The following is a 20,449-nucleotide window of genomic DNA, read 5'->3' as shown; positions in this document are numbered from 1 at the left end:
TTTTCCCTCATAACAGATTTTCTGGGTAACACAATAACTTTCATTAAGACATACTCATTAAATCGCTGTTAATCACATAATTAATACAGTTTGAAATGTCATATAATACATATAGGCGTTCTGAACCCCTTTGCAGATGAGCTTGATTTTGTAAGGCCTCTTGGCGTCATTGTAAAGATTAAGATCTTTCAAGCATCCACTCCTGAAACATTTTTCATCCTATTAATCCCCTTGAGAATGGGCTAAAGTTCACTCTGGGACAAAGGGGGTTTTGCGAAATTCACGATTGTGTGCTTTTACATAGATCTGCATGATTATATCCCAAATCCTTCATCATAACCATCAGTCTTTGTTGTCCTAATGAAATGACATCACATGCACAAGTGTCAGTGACCCGTCTTCCGCCCCAGGGAGTGCAGTGGAAAGTTCTTGCATGTTTTCCGTCTGAGTGGATCTTTTCCAATAAAAATTTCCTCAGTTCATCTGATGTGAGCTGGACACAGTATTAGGAAAGTTTTGGGAGAAAAATATTCAGATTTTGACACCAGTGTCACCTCAAAAGAGAGATGACCTGTTGGCCTTGCTGCTTTTCAAAGTAATGAGTAAAAGTAAAAAACAGCTGTTTTGTTTAATCTTTACAGTTGCATAAAAGACAATCATTTATAATATATACAACTTTCGAACAAAACACTGCATGTGAATAATTTACTGAATCATTTTTGCTCTATCAGAGATCATGAATTATAAATCATGTCATGAAAATCAGATTCAGATCACTTTTATCTGAAAACAAAAACAAGCTTGCAGTCACATCTGTTTATGGTAAAACCTTATACTCCCAAATAGATTAATTTTGATTAAATGATTGGACTGTGTGAAAGACAGAAGAAAGGTTAGTGTGACTCATACTCCCTGTAGAGGAAATGAAAAGCACAGCCTCCCTCTCTCAATGTTTCTCTGGTACATCTATGGCATAAATGGAGAATTCAGGATCAGTTTTATTATTACTGTGCAACAGTAACTGTTAATATTGTTAATAGAACAGCAGTAACTGACCTGGGAACAGCTCTTTCATGGTGCATTTGCCTTTTGTCATCCATCATTTTTTGCTAACAGTATTAGGCAAAATGTTTTGGCTCTTTTGCATACAATGAAAGTGAGAGCGTATTTCAGCGGTAAACCACAGCAAAGGGCATAAAAGGACTATAAAAGTCGTTCATTAGCACTGTCTGTATTCCAAGCCAAGGAGGGTATTTGAGGAGTGGGGGGTGTTTGAGATTGCACATTTTACAGAAATGTACAATAATAAATGCATTAAAATATGACGTGCAACTCGTATTTAATGTGATAGTTTTATCCTCATCTACTATAATACAGTTTACTGTTAGTCTTGAGAGTATTTACATTAGTAAGTAAATACATAGATCCACTTCAAAAATGTATAAGACCTTATGGGCTAGAGGTAGAACTTTTGTTAAGCGTGCCAGAGGTTCTGGGATCTAATCCCTATGGAAGCCCGTTTCCGCCGCAGTAAAGTAAAAATAAATATGATTCTTTAAGTCATAATATTGAGAAACTTTCTCATAATAATGACTTACTATGTCATAGTAATGAGAAACTTTCTTGTAATAATGACTTGGCATCTCATCATAATGAGAAACCTTTTTATAATAATGACTTAGTTTCTCATAATAACAAGAAACTTTCTCGTAATAATGAGAAACTTTCTCGTAAAAATGAGAAACTTTCTCGTAAAAATGAAAAACTTTCTCGTAATTATGACTTAGTATCTCATAATAATGAGAAACTTTCTCATAATAATGACTTAGCATCTCATCATAATGAGAAACTTTCTCGTCATTATGACTTAGCATCTCATCATAATGAGAAACTTTCTCGTCATTATGACTTAGCATCTCATCATAATAAGAAACCTTTTTATAATAATGACTTAGTTTCTCATAATAACAAGAAACTTTCTCGTAATAATGAGAAACTTTCTCGTAAAAATGAAAAACTTTCTCGTAATTATGACTTAGTATCTCATAATAATGAGAAACTTTCTCGTAATAATGATGTGCAGGTTTGCCTAGACATAGGCGCTGGAAAGCTTTTCTAATATAAATCGGGTCTTTAAGCACTTGCCCAGTCATAAACCTTCATTCCAGTGATATTGCTACAGAAAACATCTTTTAAGATGTTTATGACTCATTAGAATGTATGCAAAAGACAGCTTTCCAGGTGAAGCGTTCTTTAACAGAGTTGGATATGTAGGTGTGTCCTGTCTTATCATTCCTCTATCTGTTTGAAATCCATGGATCACCACTCTGTGATTCTGCTTGTTCATACACAAACATACAAATGAATGTTACAAATGAATAAACGACTATATCCCGTCTCATATAGGCTACTGATAATTTATCAATAATGTTATTTATTTAATAATATTATACAGGTGCTGGTCATATAATTAGAATATCATCAAAAAGTTGATTTATTTCACTAATTACATTCAAAAAGTGAAACTTGTATATTATATTCATTCATTACACACAGACTGATATATTTCAAATGTTGACATTCAGCCTTGAGCAAACCATCAGTTTAGTTTTAAAGGGATAGTTCACCCAAAAATGAAAATTTGATGTTTATCTGCTTACCCCCAGCGCATCCAAGATGTAGGTGACTTTGTTTCTTCAGTAGAACACAATTGATGATTTTTAACTCCAACTGCTGCCGTCTGTCAGTGGTATAATGCAAGTCAGCGGGAACTTGGACTATAGGAGTAAATAAAACACGACAGACAAATCCAAATTAAACCCTGCGGCTCGTAACGACACATTGATGTCCTAAGACACGAAACGATCGGTTTGTGCGATAAACCGAACAGTGTTTATATAATTTTTTACCTCTAATACACCACCTCTAATACACCACTATGTCCAACTGCATTCGTCAAAAACAGGTAAGCAGATAAACATCAAATTTTCATTTTTGGGTGAACTATCCCTTTAACAGGCCCTTCTTTAAAAGGGGTAAGGATACTCAATGTATCAAATAATAAGACTAAGTTTGATACTTGCATGTCTCTCCAAGTTGAATTAAAACTGTCCTGATGCAATTTGTGGAGGCTCCCGTTGAATCTTTGTTGATATTGTCTTGATGAAAGAGAACCAGTTTGAATTCAGAGGATCTTTGGTAAATGGAAGTTTCTAGGCCGAAGCCTGGCACAAGCTTGGGGTTCTGTAGAAGCTTCTAGGTTCTTACAGCATCATCTTACATCAGCATTTTTCTGTAAAAAGGGAAGAGAGAGTTTGATCTTGTGATCAGTGAATATAAGGGGTGAAGATGTCACACCCTCTTAAGGTGTCTGAGCCAATAAGGAGTTGCCCCCTCGGAGGGAAGATTTACGAGTCTTTGTTCTGTAGCAAGATATTAGCATAAGACACTGGATTGGATGAATGAGAAAAGAACCTTCTGGATTCTTATAATACTAATGTGTCACAGAGTTAGTAACATGTAACATAAATTACCAAATAGGAAACGAAAGTTGGAGTCCGTAGATACCAAACATGCTACCAATGTGATTTCAATTCACATTTATTTATATAGCGCTTTTCACGATTTCAGTTAACTATACATTTGCAACTATGGAACATTAACCCTCAGGGGTCTGAGGATTTTTGGGACCCTGGAGAAGTTTAGACATGCCCTGACATTTGTGCTTTTTTCAGTTGTTCATAAACATATTAATGGAAAAAGTGTCATTACACTGTATTCAGCACAAACTAGGCTACCATAATATGTGAGGAACATGTGTGTACATGTTTGTGTTTTTGAAGGAATAACGTTTATGCGTGGTTATTGAAAAAACAAAAAACTTAAGTCACTGAAATAAAGCCAAAAAATATATATATTAAATCTTTGTTCACAAGACTTCTTGGTATTTGAGGTTGTAGACTAGAGTTTTTGCTTCAAAATGAGGTAAAAATTATGCTGCCTGCTTGTTCATATAAAACAATAGAGAGATTTAAATTTTCTAAAACATCTTTGGTCAAGAAACACAGTATGCATGGAGGCGTGAATCCTCATGTATAATGGGTGATTCTCACCTGAGAACACAAAAGAATCACATAATAATGACCTGAAATGACTTGAATATTAATGAGGCCTTTCAGTCAGGTAGGCTGTGAAAAAACCCTCTGTGATCATGATTCAAATCTCATCATGGTGTAAATCAAACATACAGAAAAAACAGCAATACTGTGAAATATTATTACAATTTAAAATAGTGGTATTCTATTATATTCTTTAAAATATAATGTATTTCTGTGATGCAAAGTGTCTGAACCATTATGTTACCTCTATGGCATTTCTTATAGGCTTTAAGCTTAAAAGCATGCACATTTGGTGAAATACTGATGGATTCTCATATGTTTGTCAATTTTCTATACAGAAGAGTATATTTATTCAGGATTTATTGTCATTACTATGAGTGCTGGATACTGTGTTTTGAATTCATACTTGCAGCCGGAGGGCGCTCTGTACACCTTTAGTCCACAAATGCCTGAGCACTAAAGAAGAATAGGCAATCCAGGAACTAACCGAACTAACAGAGGACGGAGATCGCTAACTATGGCTATTCAAAACACTTTTCAAGACAATAAATACACGATTGAGACGATGAATGCATGTATTGACTCAGAATTTGTGTCTGAATAGCGCTGGCTCCGTGGGCGTGGCCGCATTAGCGGATAATGAGCTGAATCACGGATTTCTGACATGGCTCTCTTTTCATACAGATTACATAAACACAGAATGTTTGTTTTCGATTTGACTTACACGATTTAAAACCATTTCAACGTTTTTTTAGACATAAGTCTAATTTTTTTGTGATTAGTATTCACTAAGTTACAGTTCGTTTTCTGAGAACTATCAGATTGGACTTCCTTCAGAGGGAGACGAGAGATCATGCATCATGTTAGTTTTCTTTATTTTACAAAAAGCACAACATTTTGTTTTTACTCTGAGTGTACACAAATAAAAGAAGATATTCCACAGATTAAAATGGTGTATAACTCTTAATTGTATGTGCAACATTAGCGGAGTATTTTGAGTCTCTTTCACACTGGTAAGAAAAAAACCGCGGTGGTATCGCCGGCGATACCCTCAGACCTCACAGTGTTAATACCAACATAGTTAAAAAGAGAGAATTAATACATAGAATAAAGCCTGTAAAAGGAAAGTCATGAGATTGGAAAATTGGATATGTTTATACATTTCCCAAGTGGTTATATAGAGAATACATAGGATTAAGACGATTTATTTGTCTTTCTCAGAAAGAATGAAGTCAGAGTCACTAGTCTCTAAAAAAATCTTTCTGATCGTAAAAGTTCCAAGTATCTGTAACAGGAAACCTAGTTCTGCCTGTGGTTTAGCTACATTTGGATGCTAGTTGCAGTTTTAGGGGGATGGGTTCACAGAACTTTGATAGAGTGAGTTATGGGTAATTCATTAAATATAATGAATAATTGATGCCTGATTGGTCCAGACGCTACAATATTGTGAAAAGTTTCAATATTGAAGACAGCTGGTGCCACACTCTAATCAGCTAATTAACTCAAAACACCTGCAAAGGCCTTTAAATGGTCTCTCAGTCTAGTTTTGTAGGCTACACAATCATGGGGAAGACTGCTCACTTGACAGCTGCCCCAAAGACGACCATTGACACCTTGCACAAGGAGGGCAAGACACAAAAGGTCATTACAAAAGAGGCTGGCTGTTCACAGAGCTCTGTGTCCAAGCACATTAATAGAGAGGTGAAGGAAAAGATGTGGTAGAAAAAAAGTGTACAAGCAATAGGGATAACCGCACCCTGGAGAGGATTGTGAAACAAAACCCATTCAAAAATGTGGGGGAGATTCACAAAGAGTGGACTGCAGCTGGAGTCAGTGCTTCAAGAACCACTACGCACAGACGTATGCAAGACATGGGTTTCAGCTGTCGCATTCCTTGTGTCAAGCCACTCTTGAACAACAGACAGCGTCAGAAGCGTCTCGCCTGGGCTAAAGACAAGAAGGACTGGACTGCTGCTGAGTGGTCTGAAGTTTTTTTCTCTGATGAAAGTAAATTTTGCATTTCATTTGGAAATCAGGGTCCCAGAGTCTGGAGGAAGAGAGGAGAGGCACACAATCCACGTTGTTTTTTTCAGAGATGTCTGTATCGGAATTGAAAAAAGGTTTTTTTGCTTACCTATTGCCCATATCACAATGTGACGTTACATTTTTGGACAGAAAATGTCACCATTTAAAGTCATTGTGTGGAATGTATCACAAAAAAAATAAGAGGCAAAATGTTTACATGAACGAACACAAGGAAAGAATTTCAAATTCTGTGTTTCACAGACACACAGACGGTGCACTTGCGCTCAAAATAAACGGTAAAATAAAAGAAATTTCTTTCTCTTTGCTCACACTGACATTTGATGCTAACATTTACAATGTAAATCCCTAACACACAAAACAAATAAAAAACCCACTTTTTTTTTTTCTTCTCTGACCTTTATGACTTTCCTTTTAATGGAAATGTATGAGGCTTGCCATGTTTTAAAATGGCAACCCAGCTTGTCGTTCTGAATAGTCAAATGTAATTATAAACATCAAGAGTGCCAATAATATTGAGCATATTGATAAGGTGCACACACTGACCCAAACCATCCTCTGAGGAGTCTGAACACACGCAAATGTTTCATGTCTCTTGGCTCTTAATGAGAGTTTCCATGGCAACAGGTACCAGAGGGAGTGTTTAATTTACATGTGGCAGTCAGATATCCGGATGGTGTAAGTACATCCGTGTGAGGGGACATGTTAATGTGCGAGGGGGTGGATGGGTGCTCCTGAAAAGTCCAAGCAAGCACATAAAGTAAAAAAAAACACAAAAAAATTAACATTGCATGAAACGGTACAATGAGGAAGATCAAACTGTACCACAATACTAAAAAAATTAATTGAAGAACAGACTCAAACCCTCTGCTGTTAAAGATTAATGCAGTTCCAAGTAAACTACAAAGGGGTACATGCCATTGAAGTTCAATAAAGTACTTTTTGTTCTAGTTCTTCAGAAAACCATGTGTATTGTTGCTTTAAAGAACCCAAAAACTGATATGAAGAACTTTTTAAAAAAATCTCCAAAGACACAAAGAGCAACTCAAGAACCTCAGACAGACAATGTTTGTTGATAAGAAACCTCTTACCTAGAGAAAAAATAATTTCTCTTCATAGGAGCCTCCTTCATAGGTGTTTAATAGCTTGAGGGATTTAATAGAGTTCTCCATTATGCTTTAGTAGAGCATCAACTTAAGATGTTTTTCATAAAATTCCTAATGATAGATAAAATAGACAAATGCTTGATATAGACCTTATAAGGGCGAACGTGATTTCACCAAGTACATGTTCCCGGCCATCTTTGTCAGATTTGAGGGAAGTTTACAGTTTGTCAGTTTAACCCTTGTGAGTCCTTCAGGTTTTTCTTTGACCGTTTTGCCTGTATTCATGCCAACTGCATAAATTTTGGCAAAAGTATGTAATTTTACTATTTCACCCCCCTTTCCTTTAAAAAATCTATTTTACCCTAGTAACAGAAAAGAATTCCTCTCAGGACCTTAAAGACAAAAATGTCCTGATCGAAACCCATTAAAACTATCATTTTAAATCCCAGGGCCATTTAACTATAAAATGATGCAATCTTCGTTAATAGGCTTTCATTCTGTTGGCGAGGCTTCAAAATTAAAATGTTACTATTTTTTACCAAATTGTGCCGTTTTCCCAGGTTTGGCCTATAAAGGAAATACTCGCTTTATTCCTGTTTTCTGCTTCTGCATATTATAGAGCCAATTGGATAAATTATGCAGCTATAATTGTGTGTTAGTGTGGATGTCAGAGTGTGGTTTAGATGTGTAGTTGTAAAAATAGTTGTTCAACATTTCATAAAATATATATTTTACTGTATATAAAAATGTTTCAGAATTTTTATAAACTTATACCTCTATAACTTCTTTCTTATTTTACTTTTTAATTTTTTTTTACTTCAACAATAATCTCCCAAGGGTCTAATTTAAAATGAGACTTAAGTCTGTGCCCCCAAATTTTTATGACAGTTTTTGGACATGGACATTTTTGTCCTCTATGGTCAATGTGTAACTTTTTTTAATTGATGCACAAGGATTAAGCTTTCAACCAGGGTTAGGTGCTTCTACATCAGTGTTATTGATGTACATCAGCATTATTGTCACTTCCCTCTGATTTTAGAGATAAGTTATGGGTAGGGGTTAGGTTTTAGGAGTAGGAGTGTTAAGACTGAATTTCCAGACAGGAATGTTGTTCCAGGATCAACAAAATAAGATGACCCAGGAATGTCCTAAAAAAAGTCAATATACATTTAATGTTGGCATAGTTCTGATGATTAGCCTACTGGTTCTTAGTAGAATTCATCTGAAAAATGTTTTCATTTGAGATTTCCAATTTTTGATAGTATTCTTGAGAACTCTTCTGAAACTCTAAAGAAAGCATGTGAGATTACCAGGGTCTATTTCTCAGAAGAAGCATCTGAAAAATCTTAATTAAAATTCTCCAGTGAATAACATTGCTAACTAGGAGAAATAACTGACATATTAAAGCTGAAGTGTTTAACTTCTGCACAACTAACATCATCAGATTGGTCTAATACCCAATGCACAATATTGGTTGAGTCAAAGTTGGTGTGTTTTGTTGGGATGATGACAAGATGTCAATCTACAAATTATTTAGTTTATAATTGCATCTCAAATCACGAACAAAATCATAGAGGAATCATCCAAAACTCACGTCAGAAGATGACCTATCGGCCTGCTCAAACAAACAGATCAGATTCAGATTCACAGTAATTCACTCTTCAAACTGGCTGACTAATAAGCAAGTCTGAACATAAAATTGAGATATGATAAAGAATTTTAACGTTAAAAGTTGCAGTTGGTTAAAAGAGCCATTAAAAACCTTACTATCAGATCTCAGTTTTTAATGTTGTTCTGGTGACCTGAGCGGACGCTGGTTTTAACTCACTGATTAGCCGAACTTGACATCATAAAACAAAAGATAAGCTTCATGATTTCGGGAGGGTTGTAAGAGACCACCAGCTGATTTTCCCAAAGCTCTTCATTTCCTGAAGCACGAATACGTGCAGAGACGCAACTGCCGGAAAACACATAATGCATGTGAACACATGAGAGTAAACTAGCAAAACATAAAACATGATGATGGTTACAATAAATAATTGATTCCTTGGAAGTATGAAAACTGGATTGTGTGTGTGTGTGTACTGTAAATCCCGATTAAATAAGCAACACTTTCACTTTGCAACTAAATCTAGTGAACATAATAATAACAAGATGTTTGTTAGAGTCACTGTCTCTGTGCATTTTGTGACTTTTGTGAATGTGTGTGCTGGAGAATCTTTGATCTTTCTTTCAACTTTGCGTTGACCTGGTGACATAAAAAAGCAGAACTAGCTTTAAAATCTTGCATGTTGCGGAGCAGATGATTAGATGCCGTCTGCTTTCATCTCTGCGGGGAATCACAGCTAACTACGTGGTTTTACCACCTCAAGTTTGATTTGAAAGAAAAACCAATTCAAGGGCAATTAGTAGGCATATTTTAGCCATGGCTGAGTGCATAACAGGGTTATTATCGTTAGCTTAAAAAATAAACTATTAAAACATTTAAAGCTGAAATAAAAAATATAAATATTAGATGAAAAACTTAAGTTAGTTGCCAGCAATATTTCAAAATCTCAAATTGCTAACTGGAAATAAAAAAGAAAAAACTGAATTAAATCTAAAACGGAAATAAAAATAAATGAAATCTAAATAAACATATTTCAATAAAACTAATAAAAATGTCAAAATGCACATAAAAAACTAACTAAAAATGTAACAAATTAAATGAAAATTGAAAGCACAAAAATAAAAGCTATTCAAAATATGAACAAAAACTATAATAGTAGTTTTTATTTTCTAAAAATAAATTCACTAAAGCACAAATAAATGGTTTAGTATTTATGTATTTGTCCACAAAGCAAAATGCGCAAAAACTTTACAATATGTTCAATTGGTCAACATTAAAGTGATAGTTAACCCAAAAATGATCATTCTGTCAACATTTACTCACCAGCATGTTGTTCCAACTCTAGAAATGTCTTTCTTTTGTAGAGAACAAAAGAAGATATTTTGAATAATATCTTTTCATACATACAATTGAAGTCAATTGGGTCCAAAAAAGCATTGGACAATAACATTCTTCAAAGTCTTTTCTTTTGTGTTCAGCAGAAGAAAAGAAAATCATACAGGGTTGAAATGACTTGTTGAAATGGTAAACTATCGTTTTAATTACTGTAAGTGAGGATGCTGTAGCCCGGCCTATAGTGGAATCTCAATGATCCAGTTGAAGTATAGTAAATACTTAAGTATAGTATAGAGTAAAAATAAAATATTTTCTGAGCATTTTCACTTCGAGTGTAGAAACACATATTACCTGTCACTGAAAACTTTAGGACATTGTTTAGGACTGATTTTCCACCACACAGATTGTCTTGCAGTAACACTGCTGTTCAGATCAGGAGCTGTGCTGAAATCATCCTGATGGAGCTGGCAGGAGACCAGAGGCACTGTTTAGAGGTCAGGGGTTTGTAAACAACTCCAAACTTTATTGTGTAAATCTCAATTCAGGTAACATCTTTATTTTGCTTTGTGCCAAAGGCTTTCTAAATATATGTGAGCAACATTCTGTTAAGCTGGATTTACATGAAAAGGCTTATGTTGTGTGTGTGTGGGCACAGATAGTGCCAGAACGGACACGCTTGAAAAGACCGATTGGTGCAATGGTCGATGACTCACCGGTTGGGAGTATTTTTAGCATCCATACACACACACACACACACACACACACACACACACACACACACACACAAAGAAGAAGCTTTTACCCAGAGTATGCAGGGGGGAGAAATCAAATTACTCTCTTTCTCTCATACATGAACAAACACAATTGCACAAACAATAACAAAAATAAAGATAGACATAGATAGATAGATAGATAGAATTACACATTAAATAAATGCAAGTAATTATGACTCATTTTTCACTTGTGTAAATAAAATTAATCCTAATGTCAGCTAAGAACGATAGACTGTTGTAGAAAGTTGCAATGAAGTCAATCATTTTGTAAAAAAAGTTGATCATGTTAATTTTGTCTGTGAGTAAATTAAGCTCAGATGAGAAATAATTAAATGCTCTCATTGATTGGAAGTTGTTGCTCAAATGCTGTTGCCAGGCATTGAACAAGCACGGTTGCCGTGGGTCCAGATGTTGACAGCTGGTGTTGCTAGGGGCTTTGTTGACTGACACCTGCGTTAGTCCCACTGATGTTCCCGCCCACATTTGTTACTTCAACAACAAGAACACTGCAAAATGTGTTCAGCTTACTTATTGATTTTAAATCAGAACAAGGAAGTTTCTCAGTGACATGGCGCCTGTATAATCAATACACACTTACTGAGTTATTAAAGCTGTTTGTCTTTATATGATAGTGTATGTATGTGTGTGTGCATGGTTCCTTAGCTCTTTGCTGTGAACAAAACCCTTGGGGAAATGATCTTTTCATTTCAACACCAGCTTATTTTAACCTGAGAGAGAGAGAGAAAGAGAGAGAGCGACAACAACAGTCAGTCAAATTTCAGCCAAATCAAAGCACAAAAAGAAATTAACTGACTTATTGGACTGAAACAACACAAACACAAAGTAAACTTGAATGTTATTTGGCCCTAAACGGAGATTAAACAACAGCTGAGAATACCTGAGTACAGTAAAAAAAAAAAAAAAAATCCATAAACTAAGAAAAATAATGAGGAAATTGGGAGAAAAATATATCCTAAATTTTAAATAATTCATCCTGACTTCAGAAAATTAGACAATTATAAACAACTTTGGAATTTATTAGGTGAAAAAAAGAGATTGTATATTATTAGCAGCAAGGTACATTGATGCCTGTTGCAAAAAGAGAAATGAGTCGACCAATGAGTGATGCGTTCACAAAAACAGAACATTCTAAAATATTCTGAATTCTAATTTCTTTATTGAATTCTAAAATGATTACCTCTTTATGTACTTCTATTTTATAATTTGTTCATTTAATATCTGTTGTAGATTCATTTTAAACCTTAGAAATGCTTTGGCAATACACTGTAAAGCTTGCAATGGAAAAAAAGCACTTTTGAATTAAAAATTTTATTGAGAAAGAGAGATGTGTTATCTGTCTCAGGGCTTTGCTCAAATCAAACTCCACTAAAGGCATGTTCACACCAGGGACAGTAACTATAACGATAAAGATAAGGTGATGATACACGGGGCAACTTTTTGAGCAATGTTGCTTGCGCACTTTCCCACTGAGAATGAGCAACAAATTTGGATACTATAGATCGGTAGTGGGCAATTTTTTAAGATCCTCCAATCAGAATGCTAGCAGCCGATCATGTGACCGGTTTAGAGATTTAGACCGGTTTCTAGAAACAAGACGCCAGCCTCTCAGGCAGTGGAGCAAAGAAAAGGAGAGTGAACTTATATCTTTTTACGAAGGTAAGTTGTCATGTGTCAACCCAAAACAGGGAATTTATCCCATTTAATGCTTACAATACCAACAGGTGTCCAATTGGTCCCCCTTAACTACTATGTACTTACATTTAAATTAATCATTTGATACAATGCACTTATTGTGTACATACAGTACATGTTTTTACATTGTACTTATATTTTAAAAACACCTGCATGTAATTACATCTGTAATTAATTTCTGTTATTACATTTATAATTACACTGTTGACCGTTCCCTTACGCCTTAACCCACCCTTAAACCTACCCATACCACCAAAGCTTTCCCTAACCTTACCCATATCCCACCTCAATAGCAGCAAAAGAGTTTTGCAATTCAATATGAACCCAATAAGTACATTGTACTCATTTTTTTATGTAAGTACATAGTAGTTAAGGACACTTAATATAAAGTGGGACCGTCCAATTTATTGTTCACAGGCTGTAATTTAGCCATCGAATGTTTTCAGTTAAATACTAAAAAGACGCATTCTGTTTAATGTCTTCAATGGCATAAGAAGTATGGCACAAGAAAATAGCTTTTGACGCGATCAACCTGGGTTCGAATCCGCCGTTTGCCAAACTCACTCTTCTCCCTTTTCCCATCACAGTTCAGATCGGAACGGCATTTATATTTAGTAAAAATGAAGAAAACATTTGAAAAGTTGAAATAAAGTGCCTAACAAGTGTTTAATAATAAAGTATTTATTGGGTTGGCAATAGATTTGCTCCTCTCTGATTGGTTGCTGCCAACTGTCTGTTGCCCTATTAGTTGCCCGTTGACGGCAACATTGCTCAAAAAGTTGCCCCATGTATCATCACCCTTATAGTTCTATATCTATAAGATATAGTTCAGATTTTCATTCAAATACCATCATGAACACCCAAGTAAACCCTAGTAAGCAAGCACCTGTAACACCAACCAAAACACCCTAGCAATGCACTAAAACCCACTACTTTGCTTTGCAAGCCATTGCAAACACCCACTATGCACTCAGTACACCATACCAACTACATAGCAATGACCTAACAACAACCCAAAACATCCTAGCAACTGCATAGCAACACCCTGGCAACCATCTACAACACCAAAGCAAGTGTTAGGCAAACATTACTCAATAATCTGGTTTGGTTTGCACTCTTTTCCCTTTTCATTTTCTCTTTTTTTCCTCATTAGCTGATTTATATTCAGCCACACACACATCTGACCTTTGAGTCATTGCTGGCAGCACTGCAAAACACTCTTCTATCTTCCCATCTTCTCTTTCTCTCTGTCAGACTGACGTTCTCTTGTTTCTGCTCTCTATGGGCTCCTCCCTGTGTGTCCTGAGATTACCTGTCAATCACGGGGTCTTGAGAGGTCAGGAGTGCGTCACCAGCGTCTGCGGCCGTCGTGCCTGTGTTAAACAGACGCTTTAATCACAGTTCAGTTGTATGGCTCTTCTTCTCTGTTTCCTTTTGTTGAGTGGTTTCCTTTCCATTTCTGATCCCCAAAGGTTTCCCTGAAGGTACACATTCTTACATTTGCTTATCTCTCTCAGAGTCTCTCTTTCTTTGTCTGTTCTTGTCTGCTGAGGTGCGATAAAGAAAAGTGATTTTGTTATGAGAGGAAATTATACGGCAACAACAAGAATCTGAAAGATCTCAAATGCATTATGCCTTAATATTTTTCACCACTTTGTACACTTGATGACATTAATTTACAAGTATCTCAAAGCAGAGATGACTTTCAAGTCATTAAATCAAATTGCATAAGTGAATTATAGGAATAGTTTACATACAAATTAAAATTCAATCATTTACTCACCCTCATTTTGTTTCAAACTTGTATAAGTTTCTTTCTTCTGTGTCTTGGCTGCTCTTTTTCATACAATAAAAGTGAATTTTAAACTCCAAAAATGCTCAAATAAGTGGTTTGCACAAATATAATGTGCTATTTCAAGTCTGCTAAAGCAATAATTTTGGTGAACAGCAAACAAAACTTAAAATTAAACCGTAATGTAGCTCTTAAATTTAATACATTCATATACATTGAAATACTTTCATGTAAAGACACATCCCATCAGATTCGACATCAGTTTGAATGAACTGGTCACAAATGTGTGAACCAGATTTTTCTTTTTCACATTTTAGGTGAACCATTTGTTTAATAAAACTGAAAGCAATGGACAGAAATAGACAACAGCATTAACAAGAGGATAAGTACAACGAAATTGTTTTGACACAGATAATTTCTATCCCTTAATATGCATTAAATTTACTTTTTCCTTTCTGACGTGATGTGTGTGTGTTTTTCTGATAGCATCTGCCCTGATTAAACATCCATAATCTCAAACAGGAAACTACTCTGCTTTTAATGACCGCGTAGGAGGCATCATGGGATATGGAGTCCATTTTAACAATGAAACTGGTGGAAATATTGATCAATAATTGAGATGAAGGGGAAGAGAGAGAAAGACAGCACAAACGAGACACACACAGGACTCGTTGACTCGGATCAGAGCGATGATCTGCTGTGGTGAGACTGTGTGCGTGTTGAAGAGGGGAAGTAATTAAATTGTAATGCGTGTTGATCTGTTTAGAATCCCTCAACGGGCTGCTGCACTTTCCTCAATATACCGAAACCATCGACCTTCAGCCACAGTCATACATAAACCAACTACACAACACGAGACAGCAGAGGAGGAGAGGAAGAGAGAACCCGGAGGAAGTAACTAGAACACAAGAACTGTTTCACAAGAAGAATTATCAGGTGACTGCTGACACACAATACGTCTGTTGAGTTTACATACCTCACAGAATATTTACGATTTTTGCGGGGGGGTTTAAAGACAGAGATACAATTATTTAAAAACTAACATCATAAAATGCCCAAATAAAGCTGTATAACAGATAATTGGTAGGCCTACAGTGGTCATTATCGCAAAATAAACAACAATCCGGAGTTTATTTTGTTATGATCTGTGTCTGACTGAACGTTATTCTGCTATTTACATGGCTAAAAAAATGGATGTAAAAGATTGAAAATATTATTGTGTAATTGTACCTGCGTTTTTGTCTCAAAGCTTCGCTGAGGAAAAAAATCCATCACAATGTAAACGAATCGGTGTACAAAGATATTATATTATTTCTCTGAGGTCAACCGATAGCTGAGGCAAGATGGCACCCGTTGTGTTTGAAACGAGAGAGCGCGCGAGTTAGCGGTGTGATACGACATGAAAGTAGTGCCATTATTTTTTTAGTAGGCTACACCATTTTGGACTGATCTTCATGGCCTTTTCTCAATATGCGTTCTTATGGTCATGTCGAAAAGATTTACGAGTTAAACATGCACGAACGTCGCCACAAAGTCGTAAATACCAGTGGGAAGCTCGGGATTTTCGGTACGAGTTGGGGGCGTGTCATATTGCAATATTTAGTTGTGAAATTGTCAGGCTTTTTTATTTAGAACAAAATAAGCGAATTCCCTGCACAAAATATAGCATTGTAATATAACAATATGTAATGATAAGGTTTACAGTAGCTTCAGAAATTAATTAAAAACATCAAAAAGCAAAACACACCTGATGCACATTATTTGTTCTTCTAGATTTAAAAAACCTTGCTGTATTTTTGTGTAGTTATTAATGAAGATAGGGTACATCGCCATCTTGGTTACTTGAATGCACCTGATGTCGTAAACACAACTTCCCACCTGGTAAATATGAACTTGAACGTACCAATAAGCCATCTTGCATCCTTGTGTTCTCTTACTACATCATCAACATCAGCTTTGCTGTCCCTTATGAAAATGAACCATGATTTTACAACATAAAACTAAATAAAAGCAAAAAAACAAACAAAAAAAAACATGGTTATTAAACAATGGTAACAACAAATTAACCATGGTTTTGCTACACTAACCATAGCTTAACCATGATATTTGTAGTAAAACTGGTGAATATACAAATGGTATTCAATCCACTAAGAAAACATGGTTACACTTTTACTATAATAAAACCATGGTTAATTTTTGTAAAGGATAGACGACATTAGGAAATCTGACCACTGAATGTTGCGATTGACCAATCAGAATTGAGTATTTCAGAAAGCCAACCCACATGAAAAAATAGTATTTACTATAGTAAACTAAAGTAAATTGGGGTATACTGTATATATTATAATATTTACAACACTTTGTTAATGAATGCAACAGCATACTGTAGTATTAACTATAGTGAACTGATCAACTGTAATAAATACTGTAGTTTACTACAGTAAACTGTAGTGTATTGTAGTATAATATATAGTTGTAGAAAACTTAGTACAGTATTGGGTAAAGTAATTTGTTTATATTACTATAGTTGTTATATTATCACAGCAACTATAGAATTACCTCATTAAATTAATTCAAGTGCTTTACTATAGTATGGTTCAAAAACACTATAATATTATTAGTATATTATTATAATATATTTACATAGTATTTTTTTCATATGAGAAAAAACAAGAACAAACAAATAACTTGATTTGCACACGTTATCCTGTTCAAAAGATCACACACTCGGTTTTGGATATTATACATAAAACAAAAGGCTGCAAACAGTCACTGATGCTATAAGGAGGCAAACATGAAGAAGAAAGGGTGTGTCAACTTACAGCCTATGAACAGGATCATTTGTTGTGTGGAATATCAATATCAATGCATAATCAGCAGTTGAAAAACAAAATGTAATTTACAATTTTGCACAAACTTAAGAGCACAACTGTAAATACACAATTTTACTCAAAAGAAAATAGCAACTTTTTTGGCATCTCTTTCATAGGCGCACAGCACTGTTCGCTCTGATAGAGCGGAAATGTTTTGCATGCGTCTCAGTGTGGGAGGCACGGTTTGATGCCCAGATACAACTGAGGATTCAGTGAAAATTAGGAGAACATTCAGCGCTGGGGGCCATGGGAAAACAGACAGCTAGAAAGGAGTGATGTATGACAGATAAACAAACATAATCTCCCTCAAATATACACAAAAACAAAATCTTACCAGTTTATCATGTTCTCAATCTCTCTGTTTGTCACTGTACAAATGATAAGAATGATGCCTCACGTTGTTTCATGAGAACATAAACTGTAAATACCTGACATTATTGTAGGGTGTTCCTGTGATATTTCATGCTATGAGCTTTGTGTTTTGTCTATTTAAATGTGTTTATTTTCCTACCACAAGCACTACGCAGGGAAATAAACACAAGAAGACATGTCACGCTGAGATGTGTCGCCGCTGAAAGGTTGCACATGCACAAGTGTGTGATCTCCTGTGAAGAAACCTTCAGAGAAAACAACTAACAGGATTAAAAAACAACAGACAGTGAGCGTGAGTTTGTATCTGTGTAAGTGGCTTGTAGATGTGGACAATGTGCAACAGTGTGGGAACAATATGGTTTGATGCATTGCTTTGGCAGTTCCCTTTTAAGAACGGTTTAGCCTAATTTCAATTTATTGAGAGTAATCCATGTTTTTTTAGCCTTAAAGGGATAGTGCACCCAAAAATAAATGATGTTTTATTAACAAAATTCGGGAGGAGCAACGTTCAAATAATCTGACTAATCATCACGTCATCTCAGCCAGCTGTCAGCAATCAGTAATCAACATATCTACCCAATCAGCACGAGTGAAAGCATATATATAAGACACGGTCGACTCACCCATATTCCTCGACAGTTTGACAGCATCCCTCCACCACCCCGTCTCCTCACACCTGCACTGGTTACTTTCCGGAATACTAACCAGAATGGGGGGGAGTAATCTGGGTTCGGGCCAAAATACCGAGCTCGGAGCCCTCTCCTCGGACAGCACGCCAAATACGCATACTACTACGCATACTATTTTCTATCTGATTATTTGTAAGTGTGAACTCGTGAAAAATCATTTACTCACCCTCATGTTGTTCCAAAGCCATAAGACTTTCATTCATCTTCAGAACACAAGCGAAGATATTTTTAATGAAATCTGAGAGATGTCCCTCCATTGACAGTCCATGCAACTTCCACTTTAATGCTTCAAAAAGTTCATAAAGAGATCGTAAAACTAATCCATATGAATTGAGCGGTTTAATCCAAATTTTCTGAAGAGACTTGGTCACTTTTTAAGATGAGCAGATTTAATTTAGTTGTTTTTATTTACATATAAATGTTCATTATCGCACACATCAGATATGGTAAACTGAAGCTCAAGCATGTTGGCTTGAAGTGTGAAAACCAATTAGGTTCATTCTCGCATTACGCAACACGTTTGAGCTTCAGCAAGAACCAATGAGGTTAATTCTCGTGTTACGCAGCACGTTTGAGCTTCCTCAAGAGCCAATGAGGTTCATTCTCGTGTTATGCAGCACGTTTGAGCTTCAGCAAGAACCAATGAGGTTAATTCTGGTGTTATGCAGCACGTTTGAGCTTCAGCAAGAACCAATGAGGTTCATTCTCGTGTTACGCAGCACGTTTGAGCTTCCTCAAGAGCCAATGAGGTTCATTCTCGCGTTACGCAGCACGTTTGAGCTTCAGCAAGAACCAATGAGGTTCATTCTCGTGTTACGCAGCACGTTTGAGCTTCAGCAAGAACCAATGAGGTTCATTCTCGTGTTACGCAGCACGTTTGAGCTTCCTCAAGAGCCAATGAGGTTCATTCTCGCGTTACGCAGCACGTTTGAGCTTCCTCAAGAACCAAAGAGGTTCATTCTCGCGGTACGCAGCACGTTTGAGCTTCAGCAAGAACCAATGAGGTTCATTCTCGCATTACGCAGCACGTTTGAGCTTCAGCAAGAACCAATGAGGTTCATTTTCATGTTAAGCAGCACGTTTGAGCTTCTGCAAGAACCAATGAGGTTCATTCTTGTGTTATGCAGCACGTTTGAGCTTCAGCAAGAACCAATGAGGTTCATTCTCGTGTTACGCAGCACGTTTGAGCTTCAGCAAGAACCAATGAGGTTCATTCTCGTGTTACGCAGCACGTTTGAGCTTCCTCAAGAGCCAATGAGGTTCATTCTCGCGTTACGCAGCACGTTTGAGCTTCAGCAAGAACCAAAGAGGTTCATTCTCGCGCTACGCAGCACGTTTGAGCTTCTGCAAGAACCAATGAGGTTCATTCTCGTGTTACGCAGCACGTTTGAGCTTCAGCAAGAACCAATGAGGTTCATTCTTCGTGTTACGCAGCACGTTTGAGCTTCCTCAAGAACCAAAGAGGTTCATTCTCGCGCTACGTAGCACGTTTGAGCTTCTGCAAGAACCAATGAGGTTCATTCTCGTGTTACGCAGCACGTTTGAGCTTCAGCAAGAACCAATGAGGTTCATTCTCGCATTACGCAGCACGTTTGAGCTTCAGCAAGAACCAATGAGGTTCATTTTCATGTTAAGCAGCACGTTTGAGCTTCAGCAAGAACCAATGAGGTTCATTCTTGTGTTATGCAGCACGTTTGAGCTTCAGCAAGAACCAATGAGGTTCATTCTCGCATTACGCAGCACGTTTGAGCTTCAGCAAGAACCAATGAGGTTCATTTTCATGTTAAGCAGCACGTTTGAGCTTCTGCAAGAACCAATGAGGTTCATTCTTGTGTTATGCAGCACGTTTGAGCTTCAGCAAGAACCAATGAGGTTCATTCTCGTGTTACGCAGCACGTTTGAGCTTCAGCAAGAACCAATGAGGTTCATTCTCGTGTTACGCAGCACGTTTGAGCTTCCTCAAGAGCCAATGAGGTTCATTCTCGCGTTACGCAGCACGTTTGAGCTTCCTCAAGAACCAAAGAGG

The 20,449-nt window shown here is 36.4% G+C and overlaps 1 protein-coding gene and 2 long non-coding RNA genes across 5 annotated transcripts in view; all 3 read right to left on the bottom strand.

The window, feature by feature from the left end:
- The window catches only part of LOC125248560 (NACHT, LRR and PYD domains-containing protein 12-like), a 1,264,817-nt gene that overhangs the window by 300,221 nt on the left and 944,147 nt on the right, over positions 1–20,449 (bottom strand). The window lies entirely within an intron of this gene.
- Positions 18–2,537, bottom strand: LOC125248730. The gene is made up of 2 exons (XR_007180353.1): positions 1,057–2,537; positions 18–966 (listed from the first exon to the last, which is right to left on the bottom strand). It is a non-coding gene; the product is annotated as an uncharacterized LOC125248730 (long non-coding RNA).
- On the bottom strand, positions 10,104–16,764 carry LOC125248723. Of its 3 annotated transcripts, XR_007180344.1 has the most exons (5): positions 15,720–16,764; positions 14,481–14,533; positions 14,196–14,244; positions 13,883–14,070; positions 10,104–11,712 (listed from the first exon to the last, which is right to left on the bottom strand). It is a non-coding gene; the product is annotated as an uncharacterized LOC125248723 (long non-coding RNA). The 3 variants fall into 3 exon arrangements; XR_007180345.1 differs by having other exon boundaries at positions 13,883–14,244; XR_007180346.1 differs by having other exon boundaries at positions 13,883–14,241.

Source organism: Megalobrama amblycephala, linkage group LG16 (assembly GCF_018812025.1).
Source record: "Megalobrama amblycephala isolate DHTTF-2021 linkage group LG16, ASM1881202v1, whole genome shotgun sequence".
In the NCBI taxonomy this organism is placed as follows: domain Eukaryota; kingdom Metazoa; phylum Chordata; class Actinopteri; order Cypriniformes; family Xenocyprididae; genus Megalobrama; species Megalobrama amblycephala.
Note: the sequence above shows the minus strand (reverse complement) of the source record. Positions and strands in the feature narration are given on the sequence as shown.